This window comes from Stylophora pistillata, chromosome 5 (assembly GCF_964205215.1).
Source record: "Stylophora pistillata chromosome 5, jaStyPist1.2, whole genome shotgun sequence".
NCBI classification, from domain to species: domain Eukaryota; kingdom Metazoa; phylum Cnidaria; class Anthozoa; order Scleractinia; family Pocilloporidae; genus Stylophora; species Stylophora pistillata.
Window position 1 is genome coordinate 29,804,624 of NC_142523.1, and position 22,848 is coordinate 29,827,471.

The following is a 22,848-nucleotide window of genomic DNA, read 5'->3' on the forward strand; positions in this document are numbered from 1 at the left end:
AAATCCATGGAGATAAGTCTTTTCTTTTGTAAGGAGGAAAAGATCTCGCCCAAGAAAACTCACAAACTTTTGATTCAAAGTAAAGGAAATGTTAACAGAAGCGTCGAAATTTAACTGACATGCATAAAGCGAAATAGAGTCTGGATATCCATGTTGAACGTACCCTACGGAAACTACCCTCGAGCTTGGGGTAATGATCATAAAATGTCTTTAATTTACAAATCGTAATATTTGAGACCTTTCGTTACCAGCAATTTATCAAAATGACGTGACAACAAGCTCGTGCAAGCCCTGCGTTTTCCTAATATGGCATATGAAGTCCATTGCAACGACAGGTCGTCACGTATTTTTTTTTTTCAGAATCCGACTGCATTTTGAGCGAACCGGGCTGGGAGATTTTCCTCTCTGATTTGTGCGAATTTATTTGAAATCAAGGAGAGTAACAAAGAGTTTTGACCGAAAATGGCCTCAATTCAAGAAGGTTAGTGGAATTTTGTACTGTTATTGCGATTTTTTTTTTTAAGTTAATTTTTTTGCCGAAAGAAAACGTTTTTTCTCCTCATTAATTGCACGTTTGGTTTTTTTTTTTTTTTTTTTCTCAGGAGAGATCCAGGCTACTAAAGAACAGGTAAATTCAACATTTGTGCAGTTTGTCGTGACAAGCTGAAGTATCATTTCCTACAGCTTTTTTTTTAGTGAAGGCTCAAGCACGTCAGTTTCTTGTAATTCTAGTGCGCTTGCATGCAGAAATGTGTATTGCGTGTTCCAAGCACATCCGTATCGAATAGCAGCTGTGGTCTTTTGTTTCCTGTCACGAATCACTAGTTGTGGTTAAAGATTGGGTTCTGTCCTGGTGTACCGGTTCACAAGGGAATTACCATTGTTCTTTCTTTGTTTAGGAGTCATTGATTAGCTGTTGTGTATTGTTCGGTCTTTTGTATCGGCTCTCGTGAACCGGTACACGAGGACAGAACCAAAGATTGTAATCGGATTATATTCGGTCATTTTCGTGTCGAACAAGGTAAAGCAGTCAACGCCAAGGAAATAAGTGTCGTGCACAAGTCTTAGATCACGAATTAAGAAACAATGATGAATGTTTGACAGTTTAGGTTTGTGGTCGGATGTACGTATCTAGGGCGTTTACTTGTGATAGCAATAAAACTAGGTAATTTTGTAACATTAAGAAAGACTGATTACAACGGTTGTGATGAGCGAAAGTATGACTGTAATAAAGTGAAGAAAACGACAGACACAGTCCTAGGTGTTTGTTGAACCAGCGAGCGCGGACATATTCCTAACGCAGTGGAAAATTCCTCAAAACAGTTTGTAACTGGTTTTCAAACAGAGCTATTATTAAAAAAAAAAAAAAAAATTTTCGGAAGACTTAGCCGAGAACGAGGTCTGTAAGATAGTTTGTTTCTTAAACTTTCTTTGAATGTAAAAGTTCGCTAATGAGTCAGCGATATGCGGCAGGTTGTAAAAAGTAAGGTGGAAATTAAATTTTTTGTGGCATTTTCAGTCCACAGAATGCGAGGTGACTGCCCCTTAGCAGACCGCTGCGGAAAAAGCGAAGAGAAAAGGTAAAAGAAACAGATCATGCAGCGGATAATACTGTAACACAAAATCACTTCCGGTAATGGGCGTAAACTTCCGGTCAGCAGTCGTTGGACCAACATTATGTCTCTGTTGAGTCTTCTAAAGACATTAAAGGAAAATTCTGAGTAACTACTTTCCCCTTTACCAAAGTCTCTTCTTTGCAATTCACAAATTCTTTCCCTTTCATGCAAAATCTTCGGGGTTTTCTTTTTCAATACTAAAGCCGGTGTTTAATTTTCTTTTTTTCACATTTTTCAAAATCTTCTAGTCAGCCATCCTGGAAAGACAATCTAAAGATTAAGGTTATTGACGTTGTATGGCTAAGGAATAGGGACACTTGGTGGGTGCTTATATGGATATTAAAGAATTTCCGGTTCAACCCTGTTTCAGAAAGAGATATTTCATGTACCTGAATGTAGTCTCTATTGCATTTATCTCGCATGAATTTTCTCCTCATAAATAATTCTTTATATAATTGTTTCCAATTTCTACGGTATCTTTTAAAAGGATGAAACCTTCAATAAGTGTTAAAGGCAGTCCGGCCGCTTAGCGTTAGAGCATTGCGAAAATTTTCCCAACTGTATTTGATTATTATGTCTTGTTCTAACTCACTAGTAATTTTATTGCATTTAATTTGTATGACAACTGTACGTATCTTTTAGCTTATAATGTAGTAAACTAATGCATGGCTTATAACCCCAATAGGTTTGTAGTAATGAAATCTCTTTAGTTTATTGTAAAATCTCTTTAGTTTGTTGTGGTAATGAAACTTCTTTAGCTTGCAATGTGTAGTATTTACTTATTTATTACTAATACCCGCCAAGACTAGCTAATGCTATATGCGGGTTGTGTAAATTTGCTTTTAATGTTCTATAAACTAATAATAAAATAATAAACAAGAAAACAAACAAATTACAGCATGCTCTAATATTTCACAATTATTCGCCGAAGGCGAGGTGAATATCGTCGAATAATCCCCGAGAGAAAGTCGAGGGGATTAATCGACAATATTCACTGAACCTCAGGCGAATAATTGTTTTAGTATAATTTCAGAACTCACCAACAGAGAAATTTCTAAAATCATAGCATTTTAGTAACATTTATTAACATTTTATTTTAACTTTTTATATAAGCCGCGTGGAGCGGTTTATATAGCGTGATATAAGGAACCGCTCGACCAATCAGATTGCTGGAAACTCTTTGCTCAGCTCTGAGATTATACTAAAATTTTTTAATACAAGGATCTGACAAAAACTGCTGAAGACCAGAAGAAGGAAATCGAAAATCTTCAACAGCAAATTGCGTGTGTATAGGCCTAACCTAAGCTAAAGTAATGTACGAAATAGTACTGGAGATCAGTTTTTGCAAAAAATTAAAATTCTGAGACGTCCTCGGAAGTGTTCGGGTGTCTCCCGATATAATATGGTCTTTGACAAAGGTGCATTACATAGCACAAGAGATAGGGTTGCATCAGAACTCCTCGGGATATCATTCGGAGTTTTCGGAACATCTTCGCAAGTCTTCGGGTGTCTCTAAATATGATAGGGTCTCAGGCTAAATCATAGCATATAGCGCAATGGTTATTGTTGCATCCGAACTCTTGGAGATGTCATCAAAAATTTTGGAAACATCTTTGGAAGTGTTCGGGTGTCCTCGGATATGATCGAGTTACTTAAAAAAACTCATAAGTCTTTGGAATTTTTAAAACGTCCACGGAAACCTATGGGTGTCTTCGGGTACAATCGGGCCTCAAGTTTATTGTATTGGAGAGCGTAAGAGATAAGGTTACATCAGAACTTCTCGGGATATCAGAAGTTTTTGGAACATCCTCGGAAGTCTTCGGGTATCTTTGGATATGATTAGTTCCCTTAAGATAAATCTCACGCTTTTGCGGCTAGTTTGAATAGACAGTAGATTTTATTCCGCGGTTTCTCCTAATTTTTTTTAATTTGCCTCAATCATTGGACAATGATAACTCTTTTAAACTACAATTTAGTTTTCAGAGGAGACTTAAATGCATACTTGTTTTGAAATTAGATAAGTGTTTAAGGTTTTTCGTCTCTTTTGATGCAAGACGTGGTATCTAAACATTTCTTCGTTCCACTGCAGGGCCTCAAAAGTAGCTTTGACAGAACAAGAACTCACCACTTTTGAACTTGATAAGAAAGTTATTCGGCAAGCTCGGTGAGTGTCAAGTTTAATAAAACAATATAGTTTATGTCCGTGGGAATACCTATGTTTTAGGCCCAACTCAGAGTCAGTTTCAAATTTAGGCTCAAGAACAAAAGCTTTATCACCAATATTCAGTATCATCAAGAAGGGCGAGTAGAAAAAAAATACTTCAAAAAAAAAGGACAACAAAACAGTCTGATCAATCCCACGAGCGAGCGGGTTAAACAATATTTGGAGGATTGTGAAAGTGTAGTGCGATCATCCGGGAGAGTGTAGTCATGAGAAGGACTGTTTGTCGGTGGTGGTGACTGACGTTTTGACAACCTGTGCGGAAGTGATCATCAGATTTAAGTGAATAGTTGCTGTCAGTAGAATGTTGTTAGTCCAGTTTATGTCAAATGTCGCTCAGTTTTTCCGTGATGTTATTGGCTGTAAGACTCACGTGGCTTAAAGGTTTGAGATACTGCGAACATTCGTTAAAGAAAACGATTTTATAGTACTTTTGCTAAGGTTGGGCTATAGTGCACTGATATGTTTTCTTGTGCTGTCTTGAAAAGTAAGAGATGGCGAAATTTTCACAGGATGAAATAACTAAATTAAGTTTCCTTAAAGGTAACTTAAAGGTTAACATTAGAAGTATTTAAGTCATCTTTAGGTGACATACGAAAGTTCTGAAATGTATCTTTAATTGAACTTTCCGAAGTCAATTAAAGTGTCCTTATGAACCATTTAGTTAACACTTTAAGGTCACATGAAAGCAAACCTAAATAACCATTTCATGAACACTTTAAGATCACATGAAAGCAAACCTAAATAACCATTTAATTGAATTTAGGAATCCTCTTAATTCTTGTAAAGTCAACTTTAGTCAACCAAAACTTCCACTTGTAAATGTATCTTAAAGGTTTCTTCAATCTTTTGTTTCCCTTTAAGTACTGCTTAAAGTTACAGGTTTTGTTGTAATTCATCTTTAGTTGTACTTTCTGATTCTCTTAAATTTCAAGTTTTGTTAACATTCATCATTAAGTGACCTTTAAGCGCCTCTAAAGGCTGCAGGTTTCACTTTCAACTGACTTTTGATTTGCTTAATCACACCCTCATTTATATCCCAATAACTTATGATATTTTGGGCAACCTTACAATTGATAGAAAAAGAAGCATCACACATTCAAGTAATAACAAAGTGTTTGAAATTGCAGTGATGAAATAGTTTCGTTCAAAACTCATTTGTTCCCCTGAGATAACATAAACCTACAATGAAGCTGAGGATATCCCAGTCAAGCCCCATACATAATTAAAAAAAGAGATGTCCAAATGTTTGAATTACTGATTGACATACTTTATTAAAATTGTTTCACTTTTGTCAATGTATAATATAATCTTCGTCAAGCAGGTAATAGAATATTTACCACTATAAAAGTATGACAAATACACAAATTATATAACTAGCTGTAGTAACAAACTACACAAAAAGCTATTGATTCACAAATTGTACTCTCAAATCCAGCTACTAAGAAATGTGATTTGAAATGATACTTGTCTAACAATAAAAAATATAAGTTCAACCTATCAATCTAAAATTCAGAAAAATTTTCTTAATCGACTTAAATTTGCAATAACTCTCAGTTATTTGCTACATTATTACAACTGTAATACTTATTAAATATGATCATATACCTTAATTTCTTTTAGTAAACAAGTATTAGAAAACAGTTCTCTTACTCTAAAATGCAGCTGAAACTTTGATATACAAAAATGATGTGTACATCTCTATAGAAAAAAGTATCTCATGTGGAGGAAATTTATTAACATTGAAGAATTCACGATCACTTACTTAAGATGAGACCATAATTATTCAATGAAAAAGAAGCCTCATGCAGGCATGCAAAATAACCTCATTCTAGACTTGGCTTGATATTTTGTACATTTTCGATTTCATTGATTAGTAAAACAATTTTCTCACTGTATTATTGCCCACTCTGGAAAATTTTCAGTAGGTGGGCATCTCAGAAAAGGTTGCCCATAAACCCTGGACGGATTCTCTCTTTAGCTCTTGAAGTGAGCTTTTTCTTATAAGCCTTGTCAAGTTTCTTTTCAATTTTTTTCATTCTCCTACTTTCCCACTGAAGGTGATGCACAGAGTATTTTGTTACTTTTGAGGAATTTCCATCGTCATCCTTGTAGCAGCTTTCCTCACTGCTCATTGCCTCCATGACAAGAACCTCTGCTGCTCTCCCCTTTTCATGCTGGTTGGCCCAGTTGACCAGCTCCAGGGCTGTAGTTTGTCTCATTAACTTCTAAAAAAAATAAAAAAAATTAAACAGGCATGAGAAGGGTGTTATAGGACTTCAAATGAAAAATATGATCCAAATCACTAATTTCTCTTGATATATATATATGTGTGTACCCAATGTAAGAATGGAATTCTTAAGCATGTTATAATATAGGGTCTCTTTGTCCTTTTTTTTTCCCATCAAATGGTGCATACAAACTATCATTTATTTCACATCACATTTTAATATTTTTCAAATTTATTTTACAAAGATTTTCTTGGGAGGCTCTAGATACAGACCAGAATACCTCACTTATTTAACAATTTCTCTAATAAGAACATAGTCCCTTAGATGTGTCTATATTCAAAGCCATCCAATTTTGAAGTGCCAAAATAAAGACATTCAATGGGAAATAGCTTCCCTCCCACTGATCGAGTGTACTTGAGGGTGTACTCAGTCTGGTAACATTGAACATCTGTCGGACCCCATCATTTGTGAACAGCAGGGTATATAAAAAGTAAAATGTTCAAAATAGTATCCTAGCCAATAAATACCTCTCTTTGGCGACCACTCTTCCAGGTTTTTTGTTTATGAGCCTCATAGTGGTTACCACTCTTCAGTTTCTGTGTTTTCACACATATTTGAAATATATTTGTAAAGCAGCTGTTTAAAGAAATGATTATGAAAATGCCATGAGAAGCTGATTGTAAAAAGATTCCCACATAAATTAATGACAATGTTCAAATTTATAATAATTTATGGCAGGCCACCTTAGAATATCTGCCAAGTTAGTATGTCCTTAGTGATTCATTGCTAAGGTGTAAAGTATGCTTTTTTGAGGATCTACACTGAAGTGTTTCAGATCTAGAGACAAGAAATAAACCCGAAAATTTCAGTTTGCAACATATTTAAATTTCTGTAACATTTGGGAAAGTTAATATGTAAGTTAGGAAAAACTATAAAATGCACCCCCCCCCCCCTTGTCCTAAATTTGACCATGTAATGAAGGTGCTCATTAGAGGTTTCAGGGTATCTAACTGTGTTACTGAATGCTAGTTTTATGATGACATTTATGTTGAGGAGAAAGTGGTAAAAGACACGAATTGATGGTAGAGACTAAAAGCAGGGGTATCATTAAGGGCTGGGCAATAGACAAATTGACCAACTTTGAGCACAATTTTGCCAGGATGTTTTCAAGCCAACGCCTTCAATAAAACTCAAGTTGTTATAAAGGAGATATGCATCAATATGTTTGAGTGCAAAATCCTTATGCTCACCCACAAAATGTAATGACACCCCAGTAAAAGTGAAATGCATGTGCTATGATTATTGGTAGCTACCTTCTATGACTTCTTTTGTCCAAGGACACTTTTCAAGTCCTCCTTGTTGATGTATTGCCTGCTCTATTGTCCGCTCAAAAAGGATCTTGTTGCTGTCAGAATTTATTCTAAGACAAACAACTAATACAATTAAGCCTGGTATTCTGTAGTAACAACATTAACACTAAGACAAAAGTACAGTCAAACCTCGATTATCCGGACCTGTTGGGACTTAGGTAATCAGTCAGGATAATCGAAAATATGAATATTAATGAGACAATAATGTAAACAAAAGAAATGAAGATAAAAATCTGCTTCGATGACTCTCCGAGTGCTCGATCTTTTGAAAGCGGAGGAGGCAATGTTTTAAACGCACTTTTCCTGAATTTAGACATAATCTCTGAATTTTTTTACCTCATAAAGTTTGGAAGATCAAAGCTCATTAATAATCATGAAAAAAACGGGACCAGAGAAAAAGTCCGGATAATCGAAAAGTCCGGATAATCGAGGTTCGACTGTAACCACCATAAGGTGTTCACATAACATCTCAATATTTCAAGCAGCAGCTTAGACTCGGATTTCCTCGCTCAATCAAGATAAAGCAAAATATCTCTGAATCTAAAAAGATATTACTCACTCTTCGTCAAGATAGAAACCACTAAAGTCATCTTTTTTCAAAAGGAGTTTGTACATTCTCCTCACAGTTCTCTAAAAGAATGAAAAAAAATTCAACAATCGGTTTGTCACGTTTGTCCTATTTCTACTTTCACGCTTTTTAAAAACCCTGGTTGTTTGAAGGCTAGATGATGTAGAGCAATCGACACAAGCACAATTAAAAATTAACCTTACCCATCTATGTGAATAAAACAGGCAAGGTCAAAAGGGTCCAAGAGAAAAAATGATTAAATGAATTTTCATACTAGATAATTCTCGTTGAAACAAAAGGGAGGAAAAAAACTTTTCTGGTAGACCTGTTTATGGTAAAGGATTATCAAGTAATTGTAACCACATCTAATCATGTCAAATGATTACCGCCGAAATAATTAAGTTAATTATGCATATAATTCGCGCGCCAAACATGTACTCAACATAAAAGATAATCTTCCACGAAACAGAACTGATTCAAGCAAATTATGAACACATATCACATTATTCATGCTTATCAGTTATGTTTTTTTACTCACTCGACAAGCCGGTGGAACTACTACTGTCGTTCGCCTTTGTCTTCTGTTTTGGCGCCGACGGACGTTGGCTGCATTATTATCAACAGTTTGAAGACGGCCCTCGATCCGCTGAAGCGCTTCAGAGTTTTCTTTGTTGCTGCGCTCTTGCTGCTGCCGAAGTTTTACATTTTCGCTCGCCAGAGCGTGATTGCTCCGGATCAACTCCTCCAGCAGCACAATGCAATCGTCGGACACTTTATTCCTTTTTTCGCCGCTGGAACCACATCATGGTTTTGATCGTGCAATCGTCTTTCCGCCATATTGTTTTCTTACTTGCTTTAACTACGAATTAACGGTAAAATAACCACACTACAAGTGCTTCTCTCGGATGCTTTGTGATGCTTTGTTAACAAAGTAGTCAAACGGAATATTGAGGTTCAAAAAAGCGCGCGAATTAATATTTCTAAAACCAAACAACGACCTCCTGTTGACATATTGCCTCGTTGTGATGTTTATCGTACTGTGCCTAGCTAACGCTGGCCAGTACAAATGAAGACTCGAGTGTAATTGGAAGCAAGGAAACAGAAAGGCGGGAAAACACGAACTACACGTTCGAACTTTACTTGTTCAAGTAAACAGCTTCATACCGATACTAAAGTTTCAAAAGGGTTAGTTAAAAATATATCTGAAAATGTAGCCGTGTGTAGGTCAAGGATATCTTGTAACAAAGGAAATTTACGTATGATGCACGATCCTCGCAGTAGATAACGCTAATTTAAGCAATAGCGAAAATCACACCTGAAAAAATGAGGCCTGTACGGGACTCGAACCACTGACCTCTGCGATACTAGTGCAGCGCTCTACCAATTGAGCTAACAAGCCAACTGGGAGCAGGCCGTTAAGTCGATTCGTAATAAACCCGTGAAAGTGATAAATCAGATACAATGAAATATATGAAGTTTATATATTTTGAACTGCGGTATTAGATACGTATGATGCACGATCCTCGCAGTAGATAGCGCTATTAGCTTAAATATTTGAAGCTGTTCACTGTTTCTTAGGTTCTGTATTTTTTTTTTCAGGGAGTGAGGAATCTGCTCTTTTCCTGCCAAGACTTTTTCCCACAAGGGCACTGAAAGCTTTCTCGATGGCACATCATAGGTTGGCAGATGATGAGATGGCACATCTTGTCAGTCAGTGCTTTTGTTGTACTGCCAATGTGTATGTAAAATTGTCACCCTGTATGAATTGAAGCTTTGGACGAAGTCAACAGATTAATATGTATTTCTGTAAAATCAATACTGTCTGTCAGCTTCATAGGGAGATTTCCACAAATAACATTGTTTGTATATATGAAACAAAATTTACACTGATCCATGAAAATAAAAATTTCACAATACATATACAAAAAAAAAAAAAAGAAAGAAAAAGACCAACTACAGAGAATAACCAAAAGTGCTAACCTCATTATAGTAATGCTTGATGCAGACAGTTATTTTTTGTTGCCTTTATAGAGTGCTGGAAACACAAACTATTATGTATTCATTTTTATTGTTTGAATTATTTCTCTGAAATTCCCATTTATTGTGACAGTAACATGGGTGTAGAAAGCTTTCTCGATGGCATTTTGTAAGTTGGCAGGTGAAAAAGTGGCACATCTTGTAAATCAGTGCTTTCAAGTGACAGAAGTCTTTCTTTTACCCATTCTTTAATTGCATACCAATGCTTTTGATTAATAAAGCTATTTATTCAGTTTAATTGTAAATGACAGTTTCTTAGGATTTATTGTGACTTGATTTTTGGAGGCATGAGCTATAGAACACATTATTTATATTGTAGACAATTTGTTCGGCCGAAGTCAGAATAATTTGTTAGTTTTGTGCAATATATGTTCGCAGTGTTTATGAAAATAAAATGTTATGTCTGTGGTAGGCAGAGGCCTGCCACTTTTGTTTGTCCGATTAGTTGTTTTAGTAAGGGTGGATTACATGAGCCGAGTTCACTCTTTGCTAGGATGGCATTATGTGGGCAGGCCAGCCTGACTCATGTAATCAGCCTCTAAGTGGATGATTGGCAGGCCTGTGGCCTGAATTATTATTTCCCTCGGATTTCTAGCAAAGGTAAATAGATCAATCACATTTAATTCCAGTTTCATTTACATTAAATTTTATTCTGAATACAGTTGAACCCAGTAAATGGGCCACCCTCAGGGAACTGGCAAGTGGCCACTAAATAAGGGTTTTTATTTCTTTTTTTGTTAGATCCCAATGCAAATTTATAGCAAATGAACAGCTTTGCTCAATGAGCAAGGTAAATGTAAAGCAAATGTCAAATTTACGTCACACTTGCATGGAATTTTGTCAGGAACAAATACTTGAGTTTAGCTTCAGTTTATAGCTATTGCAAATTTAGTTCAAGCACACTTCTTTTTCAGCTTGAGGATAGTGTTTCAGAAGAAGACATTTCATTCCCAGCAGACAAGATGGATCACAGAAAGCTAATGGTATCATCTATAGGATAGTGAAAGAAAAACCATTGCAATCTGTGTCCCTTGCGAGGATTCGAACCTCCTGCAGTCAGCCTAGAGAAGGTGATCCCAGCTGTGAGGAGAGTTTCGTGCGCTCCTCTCAGTGCTTGTCTATTTTCGCGTCTCGAGGAGAGGTGCAGTGCAGATTGCCCATACTTTGTTCTTACCCTCTGGTACCTCGGCAATGATGTATCCGTATCGTTTCTATTTTTATGTTTTATGATTTTTTTATTTTCATTGATTGATACGAGCACTGAGCCGTTAAATAGGTCTCAAACCCGGAGGCTAGACAAGTCGGTTCTCGGCTGTAACCACCAGAGGACTGTGTCTGTGTTCAAGCGGGGATTTACTTTTCTCCGGCACCCTTGACATTCAAAGTCAAAGGAATACAAAAAGAATAAAGCCAGGTTGGAGAGTATCTGCTTTTTAACTGAACAACATTAAAAAATTATGGCATTTGCAGAACGGAATGGTGACTGTAGCTTAACTTGAGAGGGGCCACGAGAACTAATTGTTTATATCATATCAGTCAAAAATCAATTATCTCAGAAAAATTGCGCATCACCTTATCAGCTGGAAGACAAAAAAAAGTAAGAGCTGGGTCAATATTCATAAGGAACATCTGCTCTATCAGCTGGGCAGAGGAAGAAATTTGTGTGGACCTTTGTGATGATTCAAACCTCAATTTATTTAACATCGCTACCAAACGTTCTTATAGCAGAGCAGAAAGACAAACTTCTGGGTGGACGCATGTGAGGATTCAAACCTCAGGCTTTTTAATCAATATTCCTGGAAAGGAGAAAGATTGTAAGCCTTACATTTAATACGGAGAAAGAAATAAGCCACACGACAAAAGAAAACAAAGGCAAATAATATGAACCAGAAACATTACAAACTTGCCGCAATAGTCTACGAAGGTACTTTCTCAATGGGGCGTCCATGCCCCCACATCCAGTAGACAACTCCGACCTCAAAAAATCTTCAGGGATTGAGTGCGAGGAAGTTTCAATGTTAATCGTCTCAAGCAACGTTCAATAGCGGTTATGTTCTCATGTAATAATTAAAGACGTAAAGATATATATGGAGGTATGTATCAATACATACACATGACTTTTTTTATATTCAAATTAACTAACCTTCATAGTCAGATGAACTTGAAATTTCGTGAAATCACGGGAATTTGAAGTCGCCACGAAAGTATCTGTTAATTTCTTTCCGTTACCTTTCCGCTTATGCCTTTCGAAAGTTGAACGTGATTCGAAGCCATTAAAGCGCGCGCAGAAAACATTTCCTGACTTGTCATCGCACTCCATGCGCTCTTTAAAGGAGATGCAAAAATGAAACCGTCGCTTTCAATAAGATGTTTCGACCCCAGAAAGAATTGTGAGCTCACGTTGCTGCACGTAAAACAAAATTTGCTCTTCTGGCTCATCAGTGCAAGTGTTGGCTGATTTGTGATGAATATTCTGTTGACAGTTCAGATTACAATGAGACTATCTTTAATGCATGAATTAAAGATGTCAGAACAGCTATACTCATTTAAATCTCACCTTAAAGTCAACTTAAATGTATTTTAATGAAACACCCTCTTTTGTGCCAAAAAAGAAACCACTTAAAGGATACTGAAAGATTTGCGCTACTAAAGTTAAACTTATGTTCAATTAAAGATTCATTAAAGGTTAGAGTTAGCTTTCGGATATTTCATTTGACAATTAAAGACGATTAAAGCTTTACTCAACCTTTAAGACTGCTTTAGATTTTGCCTAAAGGCACTGAAATAAGAACATTCGTCCTGTGTTTGGCCAAGCATTTAAACAGAGAGGTATGAACTTCGCTACTACGGTAGTATTCCTTCCTCGTTCTCTGAATTTACTAAGACTTATTTTCCTCTTTGCCAGTTGAAAGAAACGAAAGAATCAGAAGAATGGATGAATAAAAAGTGAGAAAGGTTTTAACGATTCGTAGTTATCTGCGTTCTGTGTTACCTTCATGTCGCAGCTCGAAGTTTGGATAAGGTGATCTACTAGATACTTTTGTTACGGCTTGCATCTGTGGGTATATGTTAACTACCCTTTGAAGAACAGGGCCCAGATCTTTCTTCATTTGTTTTCTAGATATTTTACTTGAGGATTTTCCAGGTAAATTAAAAAAAAAAAATTGTACAGATGACCTTCACGACTCGAGTTCGTACCCAATGATGATGCTCCATCTAAGATGAATTCAGCCTCAGATGCAATAGATGTTGCGTGAAGTTTTTGTCGTTTATTTTCAGTCAGCAATGGTAATGTTGTCAGGCTACAGAAATTTTCAGTCAAAATTCTTGTTCGCAAAAATTATCTCGAAATTGTCTGTCGAACACTCGCCTTACACCGCCTTACATTCGCCTTACACCGCCTCCCGGTTAGCTCAATGGAAAGAGCGCTGGACTGTTGTGCTGGAGGTCGAGGGTTCGAGCCCCGGCCAGACCAACACTCAGGGTATTAAAATAATTGAGAAGAATTTGCTACCTTTTTGATAACATCAAGAAATGGTCAAATAAAGAAAGCAGCAGAGTAAACCAAACTTTACGTGTAAGTTGCGGAATGTAACACTTTTATTCGTCAATTGAATTTGGTGTCAGAATAGTAAAGCCCAGCCCTTCCTCAAGCAACACGGCTTGTGGATTTGTAAAACCTGCTGGTGTGTAGTGAAACTTCAGTGCGCATGCGTCGCTTAGATCCCTATATTTTGCACTTTGTTTTGAAGGTTCAAGAATGGTGGACTGAGCTCAGCCAGGGCAGTTGAATCAATCACAAATCAATTCCTTAAGAAAGAAGCATCAACAGAACATGTATTGGAAAGAAAAATTAGAGGAAATTTAAAGTTCGCGAATATAAAAATGTATATGAAATCGTTCCCCTTGCTATTAGTACACGTGCATTATGATTTATTGCTTGTTGTTGTTCTATTTCTTCAGGAAGAAAGAAAAAAAAGGGATCGGTAGGTGTTCCATTATTAAATCCTCTCTTGATTTGTAATACTGAATAAAGTTTAACAAATAAGTCACTCACTATTATTTACGCTCTCGATATCACGTTGAACGGAAAAGAAAACGAGCCTATTTTGACTGGGACCCTCAAAAAACAAAACCAAAACGTTGAGTCCTTGGACCTCTAGCTTAAGAATGACTGCCTCATATTTCTCCTTACAATATCACCCTCGAATTACGCATGAACGTCACAGGAATATAGGAAATGGTCACCATTTGGAGAAGCTCTTGCAATTGATTGTTGAGCAAATTCTCCTTGCCAGAGTCTTAAAAATGAATAGAAAACAGTATGGAGAATACGTATTCTGATGTTATGGTATAAAAGGTTAAAAAGGCTATTCAGAGCCAAGGTGAATACCACTGGGTAGCCTAGCCCTTATTTTATGAACATGCGCAGTAACATGTTTGACAATCTCAAACATTTGATCTAAGAAGTTCAACCGGTTTTTCTTCTCTGATTTCCTCTTTGAAATAGAAAAGAAGCCGAGCTAAAATGTGCAATCTCCAGGCTGAGCAACGAAGGCGGTTGGCTTCAATCTAGTGTAACAAATTTAATGAACAAGATCAACGAGCATAACGATGAGATAGAAAAACTGCAGACTGCAAAGGGTAGGGTTGGAGATAATGCGCACCAGCAAGAGATATCCATAACTTAAATGAAACTGAAGCTTGGCAAGGCAAGTGAATCAAATGTCAAAAAAGCACTCTTGAATTAACCCTTCGATCCCTAAAAGTGACTAACTTCTAATTTCATTTACAATATTTCCACTCCTGAATCAAATGTTAAGGTCACGAGAGTGAAGGAAATGATCTCAAACAAAAGAAGCGCTTGACTGTTAACCAAATTCTTCCCGTGAGCACCAGGAAATGAATAGATAACTGATGTAGGGATGTAAAGTGTTAGATATCAGAAAGTCATCTCCTCGTCGTAGAACGCGTTTGGTGGGAAATAGCGCGCTAACAGTCGCTCGATTGACGTCTGTGCATGTGTGAACGCTGCAATGGCTAGGAGGGGAGGGGGGGATTTCAAGGAGTCAGAACCAAAATATCTGACATCTTTGAGGAGTTTTAAGCTAATAGACACGCCAATGAGTCACAGTTTCTTACAGCCACATAGCGTTCTGGCAAAGTTCAACTGGATACCCTTTATTACATACGCTTTATGTTTAAAAAATTTTCTAGTTCTCTTTTTCCCTAGTATTTTTTCCTTTTACAGACCTATTTGAACCTTTCGCGTTGTTTTAGTCTAACGATTACTTTTTTCTCACTCTAAGTGACACTTAATTTTGTAGTTTGTTTATATCTTTTAGATGGAAATTACATTGAGAACAATATAATGTAAGTGACATTTGATATCGTCTCTTCCAACATGCAGGAAACGTTATAGATAGATCGTAAATGTTACGCTAATCATCTGCCCTAATTCAATTGAAATAGAAAACGGAGGCCTCATTATTATTGCCTAGAGGGGGGAAGAGGGCTGGAATATTTTCGATGTATCACAGTTAAAAATTCACCTGACTTAGTCCTTCCCATAGGGCTCTATAGTATTGAAATGACCCTCAATTTCCTAACGTCCCCCCTTTACATCCCGTTAGCGACAAATGATCCCCCTCTGTCCCCCATAAAAACTTGGAGAACAAAATCCTCCACCGCCAGTCTTGTGAGTACCACCTCGACCAAACTATCTACGATCTCCTTTCCCTCCCTCGAGGGTGTTTATTGGATAGATCCAATCGGTGGCTCCCAGTCTAACACGTTTCGGGTTTACTGCGACATGGAGGCTGATGGAGGAGGCTGGACTCTAGTTTGGAGTTATACGTTCACCAAGTGTACAAACGTTGTGACACCAAGGCCAAACTAGCCAGCATACGGCTACAATGGCATATCAACAACAGCTCCACTGAATGAAACAGATTATAACGCCGTGAACTTCTCACTCTGCAAACAACTCGGCAGACAGGTCCTCATCAAGAGCAACACAAACAACTGACTGGTGTGTCATCCGGGAACAGGCAACTTGGTTGATTGGCGGGAAGGTAACGTCAACTGTCGAATTGTCAAGCATGTGACTAACACATGTAAGGACACGTTGCCGCCATCACTGCCGCGACTTGAGATAGTGAAAGGAGTAACGGTATGCTACGATGAGAACCCTTATTCCCTTATCTATTTCCGCTTCGACTCTAGCGATACGACTTGCTGGCCTGTCACTGATCCTTGTGGAAAAGAGTGTGACGATCATGTAAAAAATGCGTGCACTTAATCTACCCGGGAACATTTATGTTCGTACCTAATAAATCTTAAAGTTTTACGAGGCCTTGTTCACCTGGCGAAATGGCGATTAAAATCATCAAAAAAGTGAGGTGGCATTAAGGCAACTGCATCGACTATTTTAACCCCTTTACTCGCACGATCTGTGGAGGCGCGGTGACCTCATGGCTTGTACGCTCGACTCTGGCTGGTACGCTGGACTCTGGATCGAGTGGTCCGGGTTCGTGCCCCGGCCGGGACATCGTGTTGTGTTCTTAGGCAAGACACTTTACTCTCACAGTGCCTCTCTTCACCCAGGTGTATAAATGGGTACCGGCAATTTAATGCTGGGGGTAACCCTGCGATGGACTGGCATCCCATCCAGAGGGGAGTAGAAATACTCCTAGTCGCTTCATGCTACAGAAACCGGAGTTAAGTGTCGACCTAATGGGCGACTGGGCTCGTAAACAGACTTTACCTTACTCCCACGATCTGATGGTAAATTCTCCCCTTTAGCTGTTACACGTTTCCCTGTGAATTAGTTACAAGAATTTGGAGTTAGATCAAGATAACAACATCTTCCTAATAAGTTTGGTATTTTCATTACCTGTTTGCTCGATAACATTTGAATAAAATAGGGAAATTAAAAGTTAGCTGTTAATCAGTTCTCGGGTTTTGAGGGTTGAACTTTTGTATACGCTGATTACAATCCCATAATGACAATACATGCTACTTATTTGTTTGAAAATAACGGGCAAATCAAGCAAGTGTGAATGGTGTTTCTTAAGGGCTGCATCGTTGCTACGGTAACCGTTCTGTAAGGAAAACTACAATAAGAGAAAACTTATATCGATGCTAAACGAACAAACCATTGGGAAATTGGAGCGCTTCGAAATTCAAATATTCTATCAGGGTTTTGGACACCAGAAAGGAAGTGGGAGTGCATTGGGACATAGCAGTGGGGAGGGAGGGGAGGGTCAGTGAATATCAAATCAAGCATTTGGCCCTGCTCAAAATTCTGCCTCAGAACTTACAACACAATACTTTTTAATAGATAATTTGAGTCTTCCATCTTACATCATCGACACTTTCTATATGAGAGGTGCTTAAAATTAATAGATTTTCTGTCGTATTAAAAATTCTGATTATATCACTGCAATTTTGGGGAAAAGATTAGAGATGCAGATGACGCATGGAAAAATCCCCAAATTATTAGTATAAAGTTGAATACAAAAACATTTTAAGTCACACTTTACCTTTAAAAAATATTTGAATCAAGGGATCTTTTGTAATATTAAGAATTTGACGGGACTTAAAAAAATCAGAGATGTTTAAGAAACCCAGCGATATTTAACAATTATTCCACGAGCACGCGTTGGATATGAGATGATAGATAGCCAACAAACGCAAGTGGAATAATTGTTTTATTAAAAACGCTGCATTAAATGATTAAATTTTATTACATTTTTAGCTCCCTTTGAAATTTAAGCTTATGCGTACGTTTACCATATCGTAGTTTATGGTATATTGGCTACTCTACCATAATGGCTAAGCCAATGAAAAGTCTTGAATTGCATTATCCAATGATCGAGTTTTTAATAATTAGAGATATCTATAACTTTTGAGGTCATCAGCCTCGAATTCCAGACTTATGGCAAGCGAAAGAAGTTTAAAATATGATAAAGATCAACGGTTCAAAACACATTTAAGCGTAAATTTTCTCTCTGGGATGAAGATGACTAAACATCATAACAAATCAAGTGAATTTAATTAATAGTTGTCAGTAAAACAATTGATATAGCCTGCAGGGTGCAGCTATTTAGAGACGTGATTTATGTGGTTGGTGTCGAAGTCAGATTAGCTTTCGTTTTCGTGTTCATCGGGTGCTTTTTTGATCACGGAGAGCAGCCTCTATTCTTTATCGCAAAACAAGTACTACTATCTTGCTATGAGGTGTCTGAAAATTTGACAACGGTAAGATTACTTTATTTCAGTTACAGCTAAGGATAACCAAAACTACAACTGCTTTCAAGCGAGGTTAAATTAGTTTAAATTAGACCAAAAAACTTTCCATCCTAAGATGTATATGATACTCGTTTAAAAGATTTGACGACTGTTTGGAGAAGAAAGATTAGCCAGCTCAGCAACAACGTGAAGTTTCACCACGCTTGCTTGTCCCATCCTTGAAATATTGTTTTGTGCAAATGTGATGCTATTTTGATACGCTTCACGATTTTATGACAAGATTTACTGAGTGTCTCAACTTATCGTATGAACTCGAATGGCTATGGAAGATAATTCTGCTAAAGGCTTGAATAGACTGGGAAAGGTATATTTTCTTTGCCGATAATAATCAAAGTCCTGTCCCCGTTCCGATTTCAAAATTTGCAACTATTATGATCCAGGTCAATTGTAATCCTTGAGTGATCACAGGCGAGTTTGTTTCAAGTCTCATCAAGATAACGAAGGAAACTGCAGCAAAAAATATTTCAATGATACGTGACTTGCTCGGGCTCTTAGTGCCGGTTCCCTCGAAACACTCTTCAGATTTTTCATTCGCGCTTACATCAAGCTAATCTAATTTGCGGTTATCGTGTCAATTTTGCGCTTTGTTATTATTCATGTCTGCAGACTACGAGAAGAACGTCCATATTCTCCTTGCGTCGGTTTTTTTCTTACTTATTCTCTTTCCGATTGCCTTACGAACGCATTTTTTTTTGTTTTAGTGTTTCTATTTGTGTATGTTTGACAAACCACTGGCATCGATTTCATGTGAATCACCTTTGGAGGTAACTATCACTTAATGATAATGAAAATAATAACTTTTTTCATTTTACTTATATAGCGCATTACGGTGCAGTGTACAATACTCTTTCGGGATGGTATAATAGCAAATAATGCATAAGGAATTTTAAAATAATGTGAAAAAGGGAGGGAGTAAGCTCCCTCTTACCCTTGGGTAAGTTGGGTAAGTTGGGTAAGCTCCATCGTACCCTCCTTCTCACTTTTTACGCTAAGCAAGGTTATCGCACCCAAATTAACGAAGAATTTTCCCGACGAGAGAACTTTGAAAAATAATTAAGATTAACGTTTCAAAGCACATCCTAGTGTTGTTTTGCTGCGGACAGATGATGGACAAAGAATCAAGCCAAAGCAACTTCAATAGTTGTCAGTAAAACAGTTGATATTAAACTTGCAGGGTTCAGCTTTTTAGGCCGAGGTAATAATTTGTTTTGCCTCAAGGCCAAAGAAGTTTTCGCTTTCGAGTTCATCGAGTGTTTTGTTGACTAGTTTTTGGTGACTGAAAGGAGCCTATATTCTTTATCGCCTTTGATAAATCACCATGCACCTCACGAGAAGTTTCCAAAACTTGACAGCAATAAGTACCTTAATTTCACTTTTATTAAAGTTATGAGAAGCAGATAAAACTCTTTTTAAACGAAAAATACTTCCTAGAGTTCCTATATTGGAGGAGAAGGAGCTTCATGAGACCGTAACAAGATGAATTTTGACCGTGATCTCTTCCATCTTCCTTAGCACAAATTCCCCTAAATCAGTAAAAATGTTGTTGATGTTATTTTGATATGCTTTGTAATTTCGTAATCTAATATTCTGAGTTTATCAACTCAACAAAAGAACTCCTATGTTTGGTTGGACACCAAATATTAATGCTTCAAAGCAGGTTGCTTGTTACTTCAAATGGATTTCTTAGCTCAAGTTAGAGGAAGTCTTTACCAGCTTTATTTTCAGTTTACGTCTTCCTTTAATTCAAGTTTAGTTTTCTTCGACGATCAAATTTTGTTTGGGCGAGCGCAACGAAACGTAACCAGAAAAAGTAAACTATTTTCTCTTAATTGATGTAACCACAAAAGCCTGCTTCATTACTTCAGCAAAACAAAGACAGTTCAAATGGCCCGTTGATATGACGTCATAATCATTTGATCAACGCTTTACAAGTATTGTGCGGCCTTCCATATAAAATCTCTCGAAGTGTCTTTTAAATTTATTTTTTTGATTAATGGGTCAAAGCACATCAAAAAAGTGTCATTTTGCAGCGCCAGATTATGGACGAAAAACCGCAACAAAGCGGTTTTCTGTCCAAAAATTTGCATAGTACCTGCATGGTGCCGGCTGCTATTTAGAGACGTAATTAATGTGGATTGCGACGAATCTAGATTAGCTTTCGCTTGTGAGTTCCTGAAGTGTTTTTTTGACTTCAGAAAGGAACCTATATTATCTATGGCAGATGAAGTATTACAACCTCACTAAAATGTTTCTTAAACTTTGACAACGTTAAGTAAACTTTGATTCACTTACCTAAACGTTAAGTGCAGCAGATACAACTTGTTTCAAACGAAGAAGGCAGAAAACTTAATTCTTGAATCATCACGGGTTACCCAAGCCGAGAAAAGAAAGTAAATAGACTTGCGAATTCTCGCAAAAGAAACCTCAAGGAACAGAAAACTGCAAGAACATAGTCGTGGTAGCACTAGATGCAAAAGGCGTACAACAACTGCTTTCGCTAGTAGGAATCCAGAGTGTCAAACGGCGTAAGAATTTTCTAATGTCAGTTAAATAAACGGGTCAAAGCACTTCAAGTCTATTATTTTGCGGTAGGGCCCGAGGGACCGAAAATCATAACAAACTAGACACAAAACTTAAGTTAAAAATAAAAGAAAAAAATAGCAAAAAATATTACAACGATAAGTGAATCGTTCGGGCTCTCCGTGCGGGTCCCCTCGGATTTCATCCACGCCGATATCAAGCTACTCTTGTCAGTTTTGCGTGTTGTTATTATCCATGTATCCAGACTACAAAGAAAACTTTCATGTTTTCTTTGCGTCCGTTGTCTTTTCTGCTTTCTCTTTCCAGTCTCTCTTTTCAATTGCCTTTGGCACGCATTCTGTTTTTTTAAGTGTTTCTATCTGCGTACTTTTGACAAACCACTGTAAATCGCATTTGGAGGTAACTATCTCTTAATAATAATGACGACAATAACTTTATCATTTTACTTATATAGCGCATTACGGTGCGTCTAATGAATACCGATACTCTTTCGGACTGGCCATGGCATAGAAGAAAATATTACTTGAAGAATTGTAATTAAAGGTGAAACAGGGAAGGAAGGGAGAGGAATGGGGTTGAATCACTATCACTAGTCGTTTAGACTATTGTAATGGACTTTTGTATGGCCTTCCTAAGTCGCAAATAGCCAAATTCAACGTGTGCAGAATGCTGCGGCTAGACTTGTACTGAGTTTAAGTAAGTATTTGCATATTTCCCCTACGCTTTCTCAACTTCACTGATTACCAGTACAACATCGTGTTCATTTTAAGATCATAAATTTAACATTTAAAGCTATTCATGGATGGGCGCCTAGGTATATCATTGAACTAATTAACATCAAGCCTAGGTCTTTATATAATCTTAGATCAAATCAAAGTTTATTACTTGACCTTTGTAAGGGAATCATGCCTGCCACGCTGGGGGACAGATCATTCTCTGCTGCTGCCCCGTACTTTTGGAATGCTCTGCCAGCTGAATTACGTTATATTCAATCATTTTCCATTTTTAAATGTAAGCTGAAAACTTATTTATTTCGTGCAGCTTTCTCAAAGTACCCTGTCTGACAATTATTTTTATTAGCACTACTAATTAAGTTTCTTATTAAGATCCTTATTCCTAATTAAGATCCTTATTATAGATATTCCATATCATTCTTATTTTTAACATACATTGTTAATATTAATGTAGATGTAATTAGTTTTATAAATTTGAATTTACTGTAGTATTCCAAGTTGTTAAGCGCTGTTGATCATTGAATGAAAATAGCGCTCTAGAAGTTATTAAGTTATTATATCATTATGAATAAGCTGCATCTTTTCCTCCTATCTTAGTTCTTTACTCTAAGTAAGGTTATCGCACTCACGTTAGCGAAGAATCTTCCAGACTTTTGTAGAGCGAAAAAAGTTTGAAAAATTATTAAGATTAACGGATCACGGTACATACTAGTGTTATTTTGATGCTGTAGAGTGCATTTGCTATGAAAAGATGGGACGATTACTTGGAGAGAAGGAGCTTCATGAGACCGTAAGAAGATAAAATTTGTTAGTGATTTCATCCATCTTCCCTGGCACAAATTCCCATAGATAAATAAAAATGGTATCTATGTTACTTGATACGCTTTGCAATTTCCTTATCTGATATTCTGAGTGTATCAACTCAACGAATGAGCACACGAAAGAAAACTGCTACAAATTTATCAAAGTTGAAGAATTTATGGCGGAAGATACAGCTCTATTCCATAGTTATGGACTTCCTGCGGCGCATTAGCGTCACTTCAAGAGTTCTCGCAGCGCACTAACGGCAACTTTTTTACTGATTTTTTTCTTTTTTGACTCGCACGACGGACTTTGTGGAGGAAAAGGAAAGAAGGAACTTTATTTTAACTCGAGCTGTTGAGGCTGATTAGGCATATTAGCAATACATGCTACTATGCCGAGCAAACTAAATAAGA

The 22,848-nt window shown here is 37.1% G+C and overlaps 1 protein-coding gene, 1 long non-coding RNA gene and 1 pseudogene across 3 annotated transcripts in view; 2 read left to right on the forward strand and 1 right to left on the reverse strand.

Annotated features, from left to right (window-relative positions):
* LOC148731343 (sorting nexin-5-like) overlaps positions 1 to 22,848 on the forward strand; it is a 301,059-nt gene that overhangs the window by 199,282 nt on the left and 78,929 nt on the right. The gene's annotated exons all lie outside the window — the stretch shown is intronic.
* Positions 5,086 to 8,843, reverse strand: LOC148731353 (uncharacterized; annotated as a pseudogene). The gene is made up of 5 exons (XR_016001567.1): positions 8,545 to 8,843; positions 7,998 to 8,068; positions 7,382 to 7,488; positions 6,596 to 6,704; positions 5,086 to 6,065 (listed from the first exon to the last, which is right to left on the reverse strand). The product of XR_016001567.1 is annotated as an uncharacterized LOC148731353 (transcript).
* LOC148731354 (uncharacterized) lies at positions 9,052 to 10,281 on the forward strand. Its single transcript, XR_016001568.1, has 2 exons — positions 9,052 to 9,191; positions 9,606 to 10,281. It is a non-coding gene; the product is annotated as an uncharacterized LOC148731354 (long non-coding RNA).